Raw genomic sequence first — 17,800 nt, 5'->3', positions numbered from 1 at the left:
CCAAAATCTGCAACATTACCTATTTTGTTTGAAGATAGCTCATAAATCCTAGGGAAAAGGACTTTCAAAGGTAAATCCCCTGACCATACATCATTCTAAAAGGAAATCGAAATGCCATTCCCTACTTGTAACTTAGCTTGGGATCTAAGGCAACCTCCAATAGAATCATCTTTGGTGAAGTTATTCACAATCCCCCTCCAAATCCAAGAGTCCTTGGGAGAGTGGACCTTGGAAATATCCATAAAATGGCATCTAACATTGTGTTTGGTACAAACGAATCTCTTCCATATCGAATGCTTCTTATTAGCAAACTTTCAAACCCACTTTCCCAACAAAGCTCGATTAGTAAGATTCAAATCAGTAACTCTCAACCTCCACCACTTATTCAATACAAATCTTGTTCCAACCTACCCAATGCAACTTCTTTTCATTCCCTCTACCCCATAAAAAGGCTGTCATCATAGAATTTAGCTTTTGACAAATAGATGACGGAATCTTGAATAAAGAAAGATAGAAGATAGGTAAAGAAGACAACACTTATGAGAACCAATCTACCCGCCAATGACAAAGAAGAAGCTTTCCACCCTGTTAATTTTTTTATTAAAGTTGTCAATTACAGGCTCCCATAATTTCACGTAATTCCTTGTAGCCCCCAAAGGTAAGCCTAAGTATACCGACGGGAAGGAGCCAATAGAACACCCAATAGTCGAAGCCCACTCTCCCAGAATAGCATCATCCACATTAATACGATACAATTTACTTTTGATTAAATTTAGATGAAGTCCCGTAATTAAGCTAAAAATCCTCAAAACTCTTCTAACATTCTTAATTTGGGTAATGGAAGCATGGCAAAAAAATAATTAAGTCATATGCAAACTGAATGTGAGAAAAAGTGAAATTGTTTTGATTTTTGCCGAACGAAAACCCTTGGAAAAGGCCACAATCCACAGCTTTCGATAGCATCAAATGAAGTAATTCACCAACCACATTAAAGAGAAGAAGAGAAAGACTACAGCCCTGTCGCAATCCTTTTGCAATATTAAACTCTTCAGTAGGAGACCCGTTCACTAAGATCGAAATCGAAGCATCGGAGATACACTGTGAAATCCAAGAAACCCACCTGTCATCGAATCCCATTTCATTCAAAAGGCTCAAAATAATCTGCCAATCTACAGAATCATACGCTCTACTGAAATCCACTTTAAAAACGACCCCTTTAAGCCCTTGTTTCCTCCAATAGTCGATTCCCTCATTAGCTAAACACGCACAATCCAACAATTGCCTCCCCGGAATAAAAGCAAATTGAGCGTGGCTTACAATATCATTAATACAAGAACTAAGTCTCTTAGAAAGAATTTTCGAAAGAATTTTGTACAAGCTGACAACGAGACTGATAGGTTTGTAGTCTTCAATACTCTCTGGATTACTTTTTTTAAGAATCAAGGTAATAAATGCATGATTTACCCCATGAACCCATTCCTTTTCTTTATAAAACTCGGAGAAAAACTCCATGATCCGCTCCTTCAAATTCAACCAGTACTTCTTATAAAATCCCATGGTAAAACCATCCGGGCCAGGAGCTTTAGAGCTCTCAGAGGAAGCAATTGCTTGCCAAACTTCTTGCTCCGAAAATTGTGCTTCAAGGTAATCTTTTTGAACTGCTGTCAGTTGCTTAAAATCAAACTCAAAGCCTGCAACTTCCAAAGTTGATTTTACATTATAAGCATTCTTGAAAAAATTGAACACCGTTGGTTTTATCTGTTCTGGTTCTGAAATTAATCCCCCTTCAGACTTCAATGAATGAATGGTATTAATTTTGTTTCTCTTCAAAGCACTTAGGTGAAAAAACCTTGTATTTCTATCTCCATCTTTAATCCATCTGGTTCTTGATTTCTGGAACCAGATTCTCTCCTCGATTCTCAACAGCCTCCATAACTCTATTTTAAATTTAATCAGTTGATCCCACTCCCCTGAAGACAAAATTCCACCTTGAGATTTTCTTTCCAAATCAATGATTTTTAATTCCAGCTGCGAGATGGATTTTGCCAGTCCTTTGTGACAGCTACTAGACCAGTTTTTGATTTTATTTTTGGTAACCTGTAACATCTTGAAAATTCCCCCTGTATTCTTTTTTTTTCTCTACTGATGTTGATTCTTCAACCAAATCATCAAATCCTTGTTCTTCTAAAAGAAAATTAAAGAACCTAAAAGGTTTAGGTCCCCAATTTATAGAAGCATCCTCCAACAAAATCGGATTGTGGTCTGAAATTAAAAAGTTTGACAATCTTTCATACCAAACTCTTGGAGCTTGTTTTAAACCATAAAATATTTTTGTCAATTTAAGAACATGATCCGAAAATTTTGAATCTTCAAAACCTGGAAGTTGTTCCACATACACTTCTTCTTTTATAAAACCATTTAAAAATACACTTAACATCCATTTGATATAATTTAAATTCATGAAAATATGCAAATGCTAATAACATTCTAATTGCTTCCATCTTAGCTACGGGAGTGTATGTCTCATCATAGTCTATGGCCTCTTTTTGAGTATACCCTTGAGCAACAAGTCTAGCCTTGTTTCTCACTATATTAACACTCTCATCAAGCTTATTCCTAAATACCCATCTAGTACCTACAATAGATTTATTACTAGGCCTTTCAACTAATGTCCATACTTTACTTCTCTCAAATTAATTTAACTCTTCTTGCATAACCATAATCTAATGTTCATCATTTAATGCTTCTTTAATATTCTTAGGCTCTATGCATGAGATAAATGCAATATAATTACAAATATTTCTAAGAGAAAATCGAGTTGTTACCCCTTTGGATGGATCACTTATGATTTCACCATCTTTGACATAGTTGTACTCTCTTGGGTAAGGTACTCTCTTGGGTAAGATACTTCCCTTTCTTCAATGGTTGGATTCTCGAGAGGATCATGAGTTTTCTCATCTTTCGTTTCTTCCTTTGATGATGGTTCTCCAACGTCATGTCTAACATCATTTGTATTTATAATACATATATCATCATTCAAACAAGAATCATTCCTAGGAAGGAAATTATCATCAAAAACATGTATAGATTCTTCTACAACTAAAGTTCTTTTATTAAATACTCGATAAGCTTTAGAACTTAAGGAATAACCCAGAAAAATTCCTTCATCAATTTTAGCATCAAATTTGCCAAGATTTTCTTTATAGTTGTTTAAAAAAAACATTTACATCCAAAAGGATGAAAATAGCTAATGTTAGGTTTTTTAATTTTAAAAAGTTCATATGGAGTTTTCTTCAAAATAGGCCTAATCATTACTCGATTAATAACATAACAAGCGGTATTTGTGGCTTTCGCGCAAAAATATTTTGACAAATTATTTTCACAAAGCATGGTTCTAGCCATTTCTTCTAAAGTTCGATTTTTCCTTTCAACAAGTCCATTTTGTTGAGGGGTTCTAGGTGCTGAAAAATTATAACTAATATCATTAAAATTACAAAATTCAGTAAATCCAAGATTTTCAAATTCAGTTTCATGATCACTCCTAACACTAATTATAGAGTAACCTTTTTCGCTTTGGATTACATTTGAAAACGTGATGAATTTTTCTAATGCTTCATCTTTAGTACTTAAGAATAAAACCTAAGTATATCTAGAATAGTCATCTACCAAGACAAATACATATTGTTTTCCACCCAAGCTAGTAGTTCTAGATGGCCTAAAAAGATCTAAATGGATCAATTGCAATACTCTACTAGTTGATACATCATTAATGGATTTAAAAGAAACTCGCTTTTGTTTTCCTTTAGCATAAGCATCATAGATTTTATCATTATCAAGTTTTAGTTTAGGCAGCCCTCGAACCAAATCTCATTGAATTAACCGTTGCAAAACACTCATACTAGCATGTCATAGTCTCCTATGCCATAACCAACTATCATGCTCATCCTTAGCAACTAGGCATAAATTAGTCATATCTATCAAGTCTAAATGCAGTATATAAATGTTTCCTATTCTATGGCCAACAAGCATAATCCGATTAGATGCAATATCAATAACTTTACAACCATTAGTTTCAAACATAACATTGAATCCTTTATCACATAATTGACTAATACTCAAAAGATTATGTTTTAATCCGTTCACATATAAAATATTTTTAATTTGTATGGAAGAGTATTACCTATTGTACCTATACCTTCGATGTGTCTTTTTGAATTATCATCAAAAGTCATTTCTCCTCCATTTTTGGTGTTAAGCTCTATGAACCGGTTTTTGTCTCCGGTCATGTGTCTTGAGCATCCACTATCAAGATACCATAAGTTTGAATTTGTTTCTCGTTCTTGTAGCTATGTTCCTTTTTCTACAAACAGAGGTTAATTTCTAATTTTTGGTACTCAAATTCTTTTGGGTCCATATTCATTAGTTTCCAAAATCCTAGCCCCCTTAGGTATCCATTTGTGTAGGATATCATTATCTTTAGTAGTAACGAGTCTTTTAGGAACCCATATACTTTTAACGATTTTTACATTAGAGGTTCTTCGGGGACCTCTATGATTGTAGTTTTTAAAACGTTTTCTAACAAAGTTGGATTTTGAATTTTCTCCATTTTCAAAACGTTTTGTTCCAACTTTATCAAAAGAAGCTTTAAGATCATCAATTTTCTTTTGATGATCATCATTGATCTTTGAAAGTAAATTTTGCAAATCTAAATTTTTCTTTTCAAACTCTTCTAGTTTGATTTGCAAATCACTAATTTTATTTTCAAAATCATTGTTGGTTTTGGATATGAGCTTATTTTCATTTTTCAATTTTGAAACATCATTTTTATATTTTAAAAACAATTTCTCATAATCCGAAGACAACCCATTATATTCCTCTAATAACTCATCCTAAGATAAATCATCTAATTCAAATGAGTTAGAGGTTACCTTAGAATCTTCCCCGAATGCCATCAAGCACAAGTTTGTTATTTCTTATTCCTCTTCATCGGAACCTTCATCGCTCCATGTAGCCACATGAGCCTTGAGCTTATTCTTTGATTGACCATTTCTCTTCAATTGTGGCCAATCATATTTGACATGTCCAGACTTTTTGCATTCATAGCAAATGATAAGGTCCTTCTCTTTTGGTTCAATTTTTAGGTCTTCATTTCGTTTGAATTTTCTTCCTCGGTAAGGTCTCATCATTTCTTGAACCGTTTGGCAAATAATGCCATTTCCTCGTCATCTTCATCTGAATCACTCTCATATTTTGTGGATTTAAGAGCAACTCCAATGTTTTTCTTCTTCTCCTTCTCTTTTGGTGTCTCGTCAATCTTATCGATATCCACCTCATCTTCAAGCATCATTTAATGAGTGAGGAGGGAATCGATTAGCTCTTCAAGAGTTAAAGTCTTTAGGTTCTTAGCCTCGATGATTGCCGTCTTCTTGGATTGCCACGATTTTAGAAGTGAGTAAACTAACTTCCTCACAAGCTTTTCGTTTGGAATGATCTCTCCATATGATTTGAGATCATTTACAATCGTTGAGAATCTATCCGTCATAGCTTTGATATCTTCTTTTGGTTTCATCCTGAAATTTTCATAGCTATGTGTTAGAAGACTAATTTTAGATTCTTTTACCTCGTCGGTGCATTCATGAGTGACTTGTAGTTTATCCCATATTTCTTTGGCGGTTGTACAAGATGAAACTCTTCCATATTCATCTGGTCCAAGAGCACAAAATATGATATGGATGGCTTTGGAGTTGAGTTGTAATATTCTTGTATCTCCTTCACTCCACAATCTTGGATGAGTGAGAGGCTTGATATATCCGTCTTCTACAACATTTCATGCTCCCATGTCACTTGCTTGAATAAAATACATCATCATATTCTTCCAATAGGCATAATTAGCTCCATTGAAGAAAAAAGACTTGTTGACGGGCATCGAATCGAGACCGGAGTCGACATTTGAAGTAGAGGTCATTGATGACTTGATAATCGATGTAACTCTTCCCGAATCGACTCAAGAGGCGATTAAACCTTCAAATGAGTGAGGCTCTGATGCCAATTGTCCTCTCTACTCTTTCTCTCTTCCTCACGCCGTTCTCCTCTCTACTCTCTCCTTATCTTCATATTTCATAAAAAAAAATACCGTTTTTAATCGGAATTACTTCAAATATCAACTCTTAAACCTGTTGGAATCATCAAAATTGTGCAAACTTCATCCAATCTCACTCTAATCCAAAATTCTTTAAGGTATTTTTCTAAAAACTTCTTTTTATCAATTTTTGTTTTTAGAACTAGTTTAAATTAGTTCTAGGTTGAACTTTAGATCGGACATTGATTGTTTAGTGTTTAGAAACTAGATTCTACAACTAATTTCACCAAAAAACACAAGAATTTTCAAAATTTTTGAAAATTTTCGAAATTTAAAAAAATTAATTTTCAAATTGTTGTGTTTTGATTTAATTGTGTTGTTATTAGGAAAACTATGTGTATATTGATTTTCAAAACCTTATTTTTCAATAGTTTTCAAAAACTTTGCCCATTAGGATTGATTTAGAGAACCTTGAAATATTGAGGACTTAATTGAGTTTTGGGATTGATTATATTGCATACATGTGTTATTAAAATTGCAGGTTATTTCTTCCATTCCGATTACCTTAAATCATGTCTCACAAACGTTCTAAACCTTCCTCTAGTTGTTCTAGCCAACATCCAAACTCACCTCCAAATCTTACACCTATCCAACAAATTCCTAATCCTAATCCCGATGATCCAAACTAACCATTCCCAATTCTTGCTTCAATGAACCCGGTCGTAGACAAAATCTCTACTTTAGGTTTTGTCAATACTTTGAGTCCTACAAAATCCGAGAAGAACGAATCTCATCTCTTCAAGCCATATTAGACATCAATTTTCGACATCTTCCTACTCTTCAAGAGTGGAAATTTGATAAACTCTTTGAGCTTGAACCTATAGTTTACCACCAACTCGTTCGTATCTTCTACTCTAATACCGTTTGTATTCAAAACCGAGATAAAACCTTAACCATAGGAATCCGATCCTATCTTCTAGGACGATTCCTTCATTTTGACTCGGAATACATTGCCACCGCATTAGGATTAGATAATGACGGGTTAGATAATGAAAAATTAACGGTAGGATCTCAATATAAACGAAGGGATAGTGCGAGTGTTTTAGATCTTCACGACCGTTTCCTTCACCTTATGATCTCTTGGTGGTTTCGACTATCCGGAGGTCGTTACTCTACTCTTCGAGCCTTAGATTTATGAGAAAATAACCTCAGTGACCTAAAATTCCTTATAATATACGATTTTGACCAACTCTTTTCGATTTGCCAAAATGACCAACAAAATCGCAATGTGATCTCTAAATAGCAACGCGATCTCCAATATCGCAAATCAGTTTCCAGATTCGCAACGCGATTTTGATTATCGCATTACGATTTTTCAAATTCGCGTTACGATTTTAGAAAATCGCAATGCGAATATGTAAATCGCAACGTGATTCTGACTATCGCAATGCGATAATACATAATCGCAACGCGATTCTGACTATCGCAACGCGATAATACATAATCGCAACTCGATTCTGACTGTCGCAACACGATTCTGACTGTCGCAACACTGAATTTCAAATTCGCAACAGGTTTTAGTTTCGCAACACAAATATTTTGGGTATATAACTACACAGCAGCAACAACTCATAACCTAAATCCCTAAATCGCAACTCATTCAATCTCCATCTATCACTCTCTCCGGCGACATCCGTTCCTATATCCAACGACATCCTTCCCCATCCGACAACAGGTTTTAGTTTCGCAGCTCGTTTGTTTAGTAAATTAATTTACAATAATAAAATCATCTAATGTTGATCATGTTTGGATAGATTTGTGTTTTGGAGGGTCATGGGAGAATGTTCATGGTGTTTTACAATATATGCTTTTACCCATGAATCTTCAACTAAAACTGTTATTAAAAAAGTTAACTTATGAAACTCTAATGTTACGTGCTGCAAATAAATTGAATTTAGAGCCCTTAAGTGGATTTAGGCTATTTATCAGAGAAAATGTAAAGTTTATTTGTTAACTGACAATGAAGATGTTGAACGATTCATTGCTTACATTAGTGTTTCGCAAGATGATGTTACATTGTATGTTGTTGAACCTAGAAGTAGTGAAGTTGGGTCAGTAGCGGGTAGTAATCAACTAAGTTTTTCAACCCCAGTTTATGGTGCTCAAAATTTAATGGTTCCACTACAATTTCATCCCCAAGCAAATTTTGTTTCACCACATTTCTAATACCAAACACAATCTCAAAACCCACAACATTTCCCTAATCCAAATCCCAATCAACTTTCAGCACCAAATTTCGACTTTCGTATTGACTAGTTAGACGATGATGAGCCAACAGAAAAAATTGTGAGTACTAGTCAGTATTCGAAATTTGATCTTGGTCAATACCCGGACTTTGATCTTGGTCAATATTCAGATTTTGATTATGTTTCAGAAGAAGAAACAGACCCTGTGTGTAATGATTTTGATATTGGTCAATACCCAAATTTTGATGATGAAACAGCCGCTGTCGAGGAAGATGTTGTTGATGATAATGAGGAGGAAGTTACGACTGTGAATGAACATGTTGAACATCCATTCTGTAATTCATATAACTCTGAAGAAAAAAAAGAAGAAGAAATCCCCGAAGAAAAGTCCCTGAAGAAAATGCCACGGGAGTATAACTGGAATATGCCAGAATTACTTTAGATACCGGAAGAAGAGTTGGTAAAGATAGCAGTTGATTGTTACACAAAAATTATTCGTATCAAGAAAGATGATTGTTTTGATACAAAGGAAGACTTGAAGATAGCTTTTTATACGAAATGTGTGGAAGATGGCTATCAACTAAAAGTTAACAAATCAAGCAAAGATCGTTTCGAAACAAGGTGTATAATTGACAAAAATTGTACGTGGCGTATGATTGCAAAGAGGATAAAAGATTGCAAAATGTTTCAAGTTAGGATTTTTATTGATAAACATACATGTTCAAGAACCCAAGTTTTTCCTCACCATAGACTGGCAAACAAAAAGTTGTTGGGTGGTTTTATGGCTGAGTTAATGTTTTTGAATGGCAGGGTATATCGGGGACATGAAATTAGGACTGACATGAATGCTCGGTTCAAGATTAGTATCTCATATTCTCAAGCTTGGAGAGCCAAATGTTATGCCTTGGAATTGTTGAGGGGGTCGCCAGAAGCATCGTTTGCTCAACTGCCGGCTTATTGTCACAATTTAAAGCTGAAAAATCATGGGTCGGTAACTCATATCAAAACAGATAGAGATGGACGCTTTGAGTTGTTGTTTATCGCCATTGGTGCTGCGGTTAGTAAATCAATATAATTTTGTTGACTCATTTTTGTTAGTTACATGCATTTCACATTTAAATGATTATATTTCTTGTGTATATGATTTTGTAGATTCGTTCGTTTATTACTTGCATGCGCCCAATTATTATAGTTGACGGAGCACATATAAAAGGTCGATACCTTGGAGTAAACTTATTAGCAGTAGTCATGGATGCTAACAATGGGATACTGCTAATAGCTTACGGGGTTGGCAAATCTGAAACCTCTGATTCATGGACATGGTTTATGGGGTATCTTAGGGATTGCATAAGTCCTATTAGCAATCTGACAATCATATCCGATAGGGCAAACTCAATTGACAACGCTGTTAGAAGGTGTTTCCCAGATGCTTTTCATGGACTTTGTGGTGTTCATTTGTATAGAAATCTAAAATCAAGGTCTACTGGTATAAAAGATCACAAATGGACATACTGGAAGGCTGTAAAAGCTTATCGGGAAGTGGATTTTAATAAACATATAAATTATTTAAAACGTGTTTTGCCTCAGTGTGCTCAAACACTAGAAGATGTCGGGTTTGAAAGATGGTCAAGAGTACATCAATTTGGAGCAAGATATGGTTTCATGACGTCTAATAGTGCAGAATCAATCAACGCTCTAAGTCGTCATTCCCGGAAATTACCTATTACTATGTTAATGGAATTTTTTCGAGCCTCTATTCAACAGTGGTACTACAAGAAAAGAAATCATGCATGTATTATTTCTTTAAATTCGTAACTTATCATATATTTTACTAAGTATTATTTGTTTAAATTTACAGGAACATTGGAACATTTGAACATCGTGTTACACCATGGACTGGAAAAAAGATAACGAAACGTGTTGTGAAGTCAATGTCATGGAGAGTTGAACCATGTTCAAACACTTTGTTTGAAGTACTGGATAATAACTTAAATGGGCTTGTCGATCAAAATGCAAAGACGTGTAGTTGTATGAAATGGCAAACATCTGGTTATCCGTGTGGCCAAGTTATAAAAGTTGCTCTTCATCTAAACCAAGATGATTCAAGCGCATACGCTATGGATTGCTACACTACAGAAGTATATCGACAGACTTTTGCCGAGATTATTTACCCTATTCCACATCCTTCTGAGTGGGACATACCAGATGACTTACAAACAGTTTTGCCACTAGCCATGGACAGAAGGCTATCTGGCCGACCAAAAAGTCACGATCGTATACCGTCTAAGTGTGAAGATAAGAAGAAATTGACATGTAGTCGGTGCAAGGAAAGTGGTCATACAAGGTTGACATATGGATCACCAGTGCCATCACAATCATCTTTTCCTCTACCAAAATATGGATCCTCATCAAAATCCAAAGCTCATATAGTGTTAAGAAAAAGACAATCAAAATCGCAATCAAAATCAAAATCCCACTCACAACCGGCTTCACCTTTTGGGAGTATTAACTTAAGTGATTTTTAAATGCAAACGTTGTATTATGTGTATTTTATGTGTAAACTTTTAATATTTTCAGTTTGGCATGTATTAGTAACTTGAGTTTGAACATTGTTATGATATGTTCAGTTGTTATCACTTATTACACATTCATTTGAATATCGCAACGAGAATTTGACTATTATGTGTATTTTATATGTAAACTTGTAACGCGAATTTGACAATCGCAACGCGAATTTGACTATCGCAACGTGAATTTAATTATCACAACGGGAATTTGACTATCGCAACGAGAAAATCGCAAATCGTATTAGATTATCGCAACGCGAATTGACTTTCGCGTTACGATTTTGGCTTTCGCATTGCGCTTTTGACTTTCGCATTACGATTTTGAGTTTAGCGTTGCGAAAGTGTACCTTCAACATATCTTTTGCCTTCAATATGATGCAGATTGAAATCAACAAATTAACTTTTACATTTTAACTAATTAAACAAGCACAAATAAGAATTATTTACACATCAATTAAACAAATCAACTTTTACAAATCAATTAAACAAGCAAAAAATGCTAATAATTTTTATTTTCCTCATCGATTAAATAAATCAGACTTTTAAGAATCAATTAAACAATAAAAAAAGTGTACCCCAGACAGTTGTTTATGCACCCATACATCAATTTCACGCAGCTCACTTCAGAATTAACCTGCAGAAACCAAACATTTGCTCAAACAACACTTTCTACACATCTAAAACCAACAAACAACAAATTATTATTGAATTCTAGGTACTTAACAACACTTGCATTTGACTTACAAATTGTTTATGGACACTTTCATAACGCGGATGCAGGTAGGCAGCGTTTCGCATATATCGCTCTAGCCATAAAATGCCGAAACCACAAGCATACTGCTCCTCTATCTCTATCGGTGGGAGGTAGAAATTGTGTACTTCCTTTCGTCAAATGCTCCAAGCACATGCATATGAGAGGACCACAATCCCCTCTGGCTTCTTGCGTTTGTTGTGGCGCGGTCTCGTCTCTGATAACTGTAACATTGTACTTCTTTGGCTTCTTGTTTCCAGAATAAGTCCAATAATTAATCGCATCAAGAATTTAGCCAAATGAGAGCTCTATCCCTTAATAATATCTCTCAAATCAGACAATGATATGTAATTTTTCATGCTGTCATAGACTATTATCTTCAGGGATGGGAGCTGAAGCTCGACGAGAAGCCAATGAGTACGTTCCAAAACAGGGATAAACACCTTCAATCATAAGAAATAATTCAATTGCGCACTTATTTATGAACACCTTTAAAATATTTAAAAAATAAATACTAACCTTATCGACCTCCCACCATGCAGGATAAAGTTTAGCTTGTCCATTAGCCAACACATATGATTCATGTCATTGATTCTTCAAGTGAACTACGTGAAAAGACGTCGGCATAATTGTATATCATGTATTTTTTTATTTTTCCTCATTTTCCTTATCATTAGAAGACGTGACATCAATGCATCAATATGATGTTTTACAAAAAAGACATATATTAGTGAATTACAAAAATTTTAAAAAAATTAATCAAAATGAAATATAAGAAAAATATAATACTTACCCCCATCGAAATAGCCTTTGTCTTCAACCCCTAATAACACACCCCACCAAGACCGATCAATCAACAAATGTAAATCATCGTTGAGTTTGTATATGTCAGCGTAACACCCCTGACTCCGCTCATGTAGATAAAAATCAACTGCGGTCTTAGCCCAAAGGGTATTATCTAGAATTGTTTTCGGTAGTTTTCTCCTCTCCACTTCATCTGCCGGAATGGTACTGGCCGGTCACTCATACGAAAGCCAACAGTCATCCATCATGTCCGGCACGTGAGAGGGTTTCTCAATAATTTGACATATTACGCCGTGTGAATCGGGGTCTTGAACGATGGGAGAGACCTCTTCAACGATGATAGGGGCCTCTTGAACGATGGGAGGGGACTCTTGAGGGATGATATGGGCCTCTTGAACGATAGGAGAGGCCTCTTGAACGATGACAGGTGAGTCGGGCTTCTTCTTACGGAGTCTTCGCACTATTGGGGTGAACGGAGACGTAATGGCATGTGCACACCGTCTAATGCGTGAACCCCGTCGTGTAAAAAAATCCCGACGTAAAGCATCCACCTTATCGGGCCGCTAAAAATAAATTAATACATAAATTAGTAAATAAACAGACATGATATTAAACAGTGAAAACAAAGACAAATATGTTTCAAACTTTCACGGTATTCACCCAAGTCATTATTCTATCATAGTTCACAAAATGCATCAGATAACATTCCAGAAGTAAGCACTTATATAAACATTTAAAAGGACAACATATATGTTTAGTGCATGTTTAAGGACAACATAAAGAGTAATAGTTTATTCTTGAAACTTAAATTTGCAACACTGTGAAGTTAGTATTTGTCTTTGTCTTTTGGTTGAAATAATGCAATCCATTCAAGTTTCAATTTTGTAGAAGAAGAATAGTTTCTGAAACTTCAAATCGCAACACGAAACTTAAAATCGCAACGCGAAAATGATTATCGCAACGCGGAAATGATTATCGCAACGCGAATTTGACTATCGCAACGGGATAATCGCAATGCGAAATAAAAATTGCAACGTGAAAATCGCAATGCGAAAATGAAAATCGCAACGCGAATTTGGTTTCGCGTTGCGATTTTTATTTCGCATTGCGATAGTCAAATTCGCGTTGCGATAATCATTTCCGCGTTGCGATAATCATTTTCGCGTTGCGATTTTAAGTTTCGTGTTGCGACTATTCTTCTTCTGCAAATTAAAACTTGAATGGATTGCATTACTTTAACCAAAAGACAAAATAAAGACAAATACTAACTTCACAGGGTTATTTTAGAACTGTTTAGCAGTATTGGCAGCAACCGAATGAATTTACTAAGCAATCTAAGTGAAATTACGAGTAAATCAAGTTAAATATGAAAAATCTTAAACTTACCTCGTTGCGTAGAGTATGAACCTCATTCTGCAACGATGCTACCATCTCACGTAGAGCCGCTACCTCACCACGTAAAGTAGATACATCATCAAGCCATGCACCATTGTCATCGCGTAAAGTACCGACCTCCTCACGCAAGGCATTGACCTCATCACGTAACTCCCCTAACTCATCCCGTGGAGATGGAGAACATGGAGATAAATGTCGTGGCATCTTTGCCGGTCACCTATCATGAGGTGATGGTGGAGAAGAGGCTCGATGATGTGACGGAATAGGTGATGGCTCTCGTTGTAGAGGTGTATAGTGTGGTCGATCAGGTGATGGCTCTGGGTGAGGTGATGGCTCTCGAAGTGGAGGCTGCTCATCATCCGTGCCATCAAAAAAACGCTTACTAGCTTGCCACCAATCAGTGGCAAGCTCAGCCTCCGTGGGTTTCAGCCTCTGTAATGGCGTGTTGGCCTCCTAACAATATAAAAGCTCAAACAAAGTTAAACGTGTACTAGTAATAACTTGTTTATATATGATAGTATTTGTGTTAACTTACATCATTTATTGTCGTATACCGTAGTAACTCTTCCCAAATCAACAGCCGTCGTTTCCTCTTCCAGGAAATAGCTCTAGGAATATCATTTGAAGTTTTTAATGCATATGTCTGCATGTCGAGAAAAGCCTCAAATATCCAAATCTACAAACAATATAATACACAAACATTAGTAATTGTTAAATAATTAATTATAATTTTGGAAACATTATATAGAAATTCTTACCTTAAAGGCCCAAATAAAGCATGACAAAGTGTATTTGGAATCATCATCACGCAAACTTTTGCGGTCATCAAAGGCAGAAGACAACTTATTCCAGGTAGTTTTCCATAGATACGAACCCCATGGAAACATGTTCCATGCATTTAGGTCCTCTACCAATAATATTAGGTCCTTAGGAATAGGTTGTCTGACCTCTCTGCCTAAAAAGCCGGCATGCAAAAGTACTAAAAGGCATACTCGGACAACATCGACGTAATTCATCCGAGTAAAACCATCTTTCTTATTCAATAATCTCGTCAAGTCGTCAACGTGTAAATTCGGCTTCTCCATTGACAGCTCAGGAAAAACCCGAGATAACCATGATGGGCGGGTAATATGACTAGTGTATCGACCTACATCATCGTGTCCGAAGCGTAGACCAGTGATTAAGCAAAACTTCTCCCGCCCAAAACACGTATACGCCGGTGGAAAATGAAACCATATCTCTTCATTACCACATTTTATACACTCGGGTAGATCGATAGTCATGGTCTGAAGCCACAAATGGGTCAATATAGCATCTCCACCTGGATGTTGTACTTTCAGCCATAGCCCGAAGCAAGTATCCTCAAAGAATTTTCTTTGTACAGGTGAAAGCTTCGACGCAATTGTAGTGACTAGGCTTATTTTATTCCTTAAGGTCAATTGAGCCGAAAAAAAGTTCTACAAAAACAATAAACATACCAAGTTAGATATACCAAAAACTACACTGTGAAGATATATCAAAAACAATAATAAACATAAAGAGTAGTAGTAGTTTATTCTTCAAACTTAAATTTGCAACACTGTGAATTTCGTATTTGTCTTTGTTTTTTTGTTGAAGTAATGCAATTCATTCAAGTTTCAATTTGCAGAAGAAGAATAGTTTCTGAAACTTAAAATCGCAACACGAAAATGAAAATCGCAACACGAAAATGACTATCGCAACGCGAATTTGACTATCACAACGAGATAATCGTAACGCGAAACTAAAATCGCGTTGCGATTTTGTCGTTGCGATTTTCATTTCGCGTTGCGATCCTCGGTTTCAAATAGTCATTGTCTAAAATTGAAACTTGAATGAATTGCATTACTTCAACCAAAAGACAAAACAAAAACAAATACTAACTTTACAGGGTTAAAGACTAAACAGTTTAGCAGTATCGGCAGCAATCGAATGAATTTAATAAGCAATCTAAGTGAAATTGTTAATCTATTATTGAAATTACCAGTAAACTTATCATCAATTTCAATATGAAAAACCTAATAATAATGCAAAAATTTCAAAATAAAAATAATTAAAAAAACAAACCCTCAGTGGTTGATTTGGTTGATTTTCCATTTCTGATCGTGAATGATTGTGAGGGTGGCTCTGAGAGATGGAGATAGACGGATTTCGCCGGAGATGGGGATGGATTTCGTTATAGAGAGTGAGAGATGGAGATGGGATTGAGTTGTGATTTAGGGTTTTAGGTTAAGAGTTGCGATTACGGGATATATTAATATTCGTGTTTGGAATTTGAAAATAAAATACGCGTTGCGATACTAATGACGCTTTGAAAATCGCATTGCGATAGTCAGAATCGCGTTGCGATAGTCAAAATCGCGTTGCGAATCTGGAAACTGATTTGTGATACTGGAGATCGAGTTGCGATTTTGTTGGTCATTTTGGCAAATCGAAAAGAAGTTGGTCAAAATCGTATATTATAAGGAATTTTCGGTCACTGAGGTTGTTTTCTCTAGATTTATTTTGGCTACATTGTGTTCAAAATAATCTCAAAATCAACCTTACACGGATTATCTTTTCTGAACTTGTCGAAACCGTAAATCTTGTTCTCAATAAAAAATTATGTTCTTCTTTAGTTTACGGCTGTATTCTTAGTAATCTGTTTAAGAAGGCTGGCTTAGAGTTGGTCTTGATGCTTCCTTTCCCCTCAAAAACCAAATCAACCTCTTTTCTTTAACCAAATCGGGATGGAAGTTCAATGAAGAGACTGGTCTTTGGGTTCGTATTCATGAACAATCTCCGGAAGCCGATGACTCCGACGATGAGCAAGAACAACACGAGGAACAAGCTCCACCAGAGGAGCAAGCACGACCAGAGGATCAAATGTCTCCATACTTTCAATCCTTTATGGAGACATTTGATTTTCGGTACGCATCCATGGATTCTCGCTTCACTTCCATAGAGTCTCATTTATCCACAATGGGAGCTCAACAATTAGAGATTCTCCGGGAGATGCGCGCAAACAACGCTTCTATGAATGAACGCATTAATACACTCTCGCATGAGATGGCCGCTATGCGAGCTCATTTCCTCCTCCCGATCCTCCTACGGATGCTTGATTATTTGTCATGCTTTAGTACTTTGAAATAGGACTTAGAGATTATTGTTTCAACATTTTGAATGACTTTGGATTGTTTTTAATTTTGATTGTTGGATGTTTGAATTTGGTTGATGGTTTATGGATGTTTGAACTTATATTTATATATATATTTGGTTTGGTTAAATTTATTCATTCTTGCATCATTTATATCATGTTAGATATATGACCAATTTCACCATATCACATTATTTATGGATATTGATTATGAAACTAATGGCTAACGTTTCTCTTGATTGTGATCTTAGCAGCTTAAGTTATATATATTTATAATCAATTGACTAAATGATTTCAAAACATTGTTTAAAATCTTATAAAGGTCTTTTTGATTTAACAAAAAAGGGGAGAAAATGTTAAAGTGTTTTAAAGGAGAGAAGTGTTAGAGTAAAGGAGAGTAATTTAAAAACTTGATTTCAAAATCTTAAAATTACTAAAATGTTTTGTTATATCAAAAAGGGAAGATTGTTGAAAACATTTTGATATTTCGATATAACAAATTAAGTTAAATGAATTTTAAGATTTTCCAAAAGATTTTCTAAGTATATTATATATAATTATTCGAACATCAAAATATTACTTCAAAATCTTTCAAATATAATTTTTAATCCTTACTCAAGTGTAAAATTAAGTTTTAACCTTAAAATAATTTCAAAACAATTTTACAAAATATTTCGAACCATTTCAAAGCCAAAAATTCCAAATTGCTCAGAGGGAACCAATTCCCCCCGTTCAACGGTCAAAATATTTGAATTTTACACTTAGGGAACCGATTCCCCCCACGCTCCAAGTTGTTTTATTAAT

The 17,800-nt window shown here is 35.3% G+C and overlaps 1 pseudogene; it reads left to right on the top strand.

Annotated features, from left to right (window-relative positions):
- The window catches only part of LOC120139879, a 42,130-nt pseudogene that overhangs the window by 6,917 nt on the left and 17,413 nt on the right, over positions 1-17,800 (top strand).

The sequence above is a fragment of the Hibiscus syriacus genome, unplaced genomic scaffold (assembly GCF_006381635.1).
Source record: "Hibiscus syriacus cultivar Baekdansim isolate YM2019G1 unplaced genomic scaffold, ASM638163v2 tig00110777_pilon, whole genome shotgun sequence".
NCBI lineage: Eukaryota > Viridiplantae > Streptophyta > Magnoliopsida > Malvales > Malvaceae > Hibiscus > Hibiscus syriacus.
The sequence above is the reverse complement of the archived record's forward strand: the minus strand, read 5'-3'. Positions and strand labels throughout refer to the sequence as shown.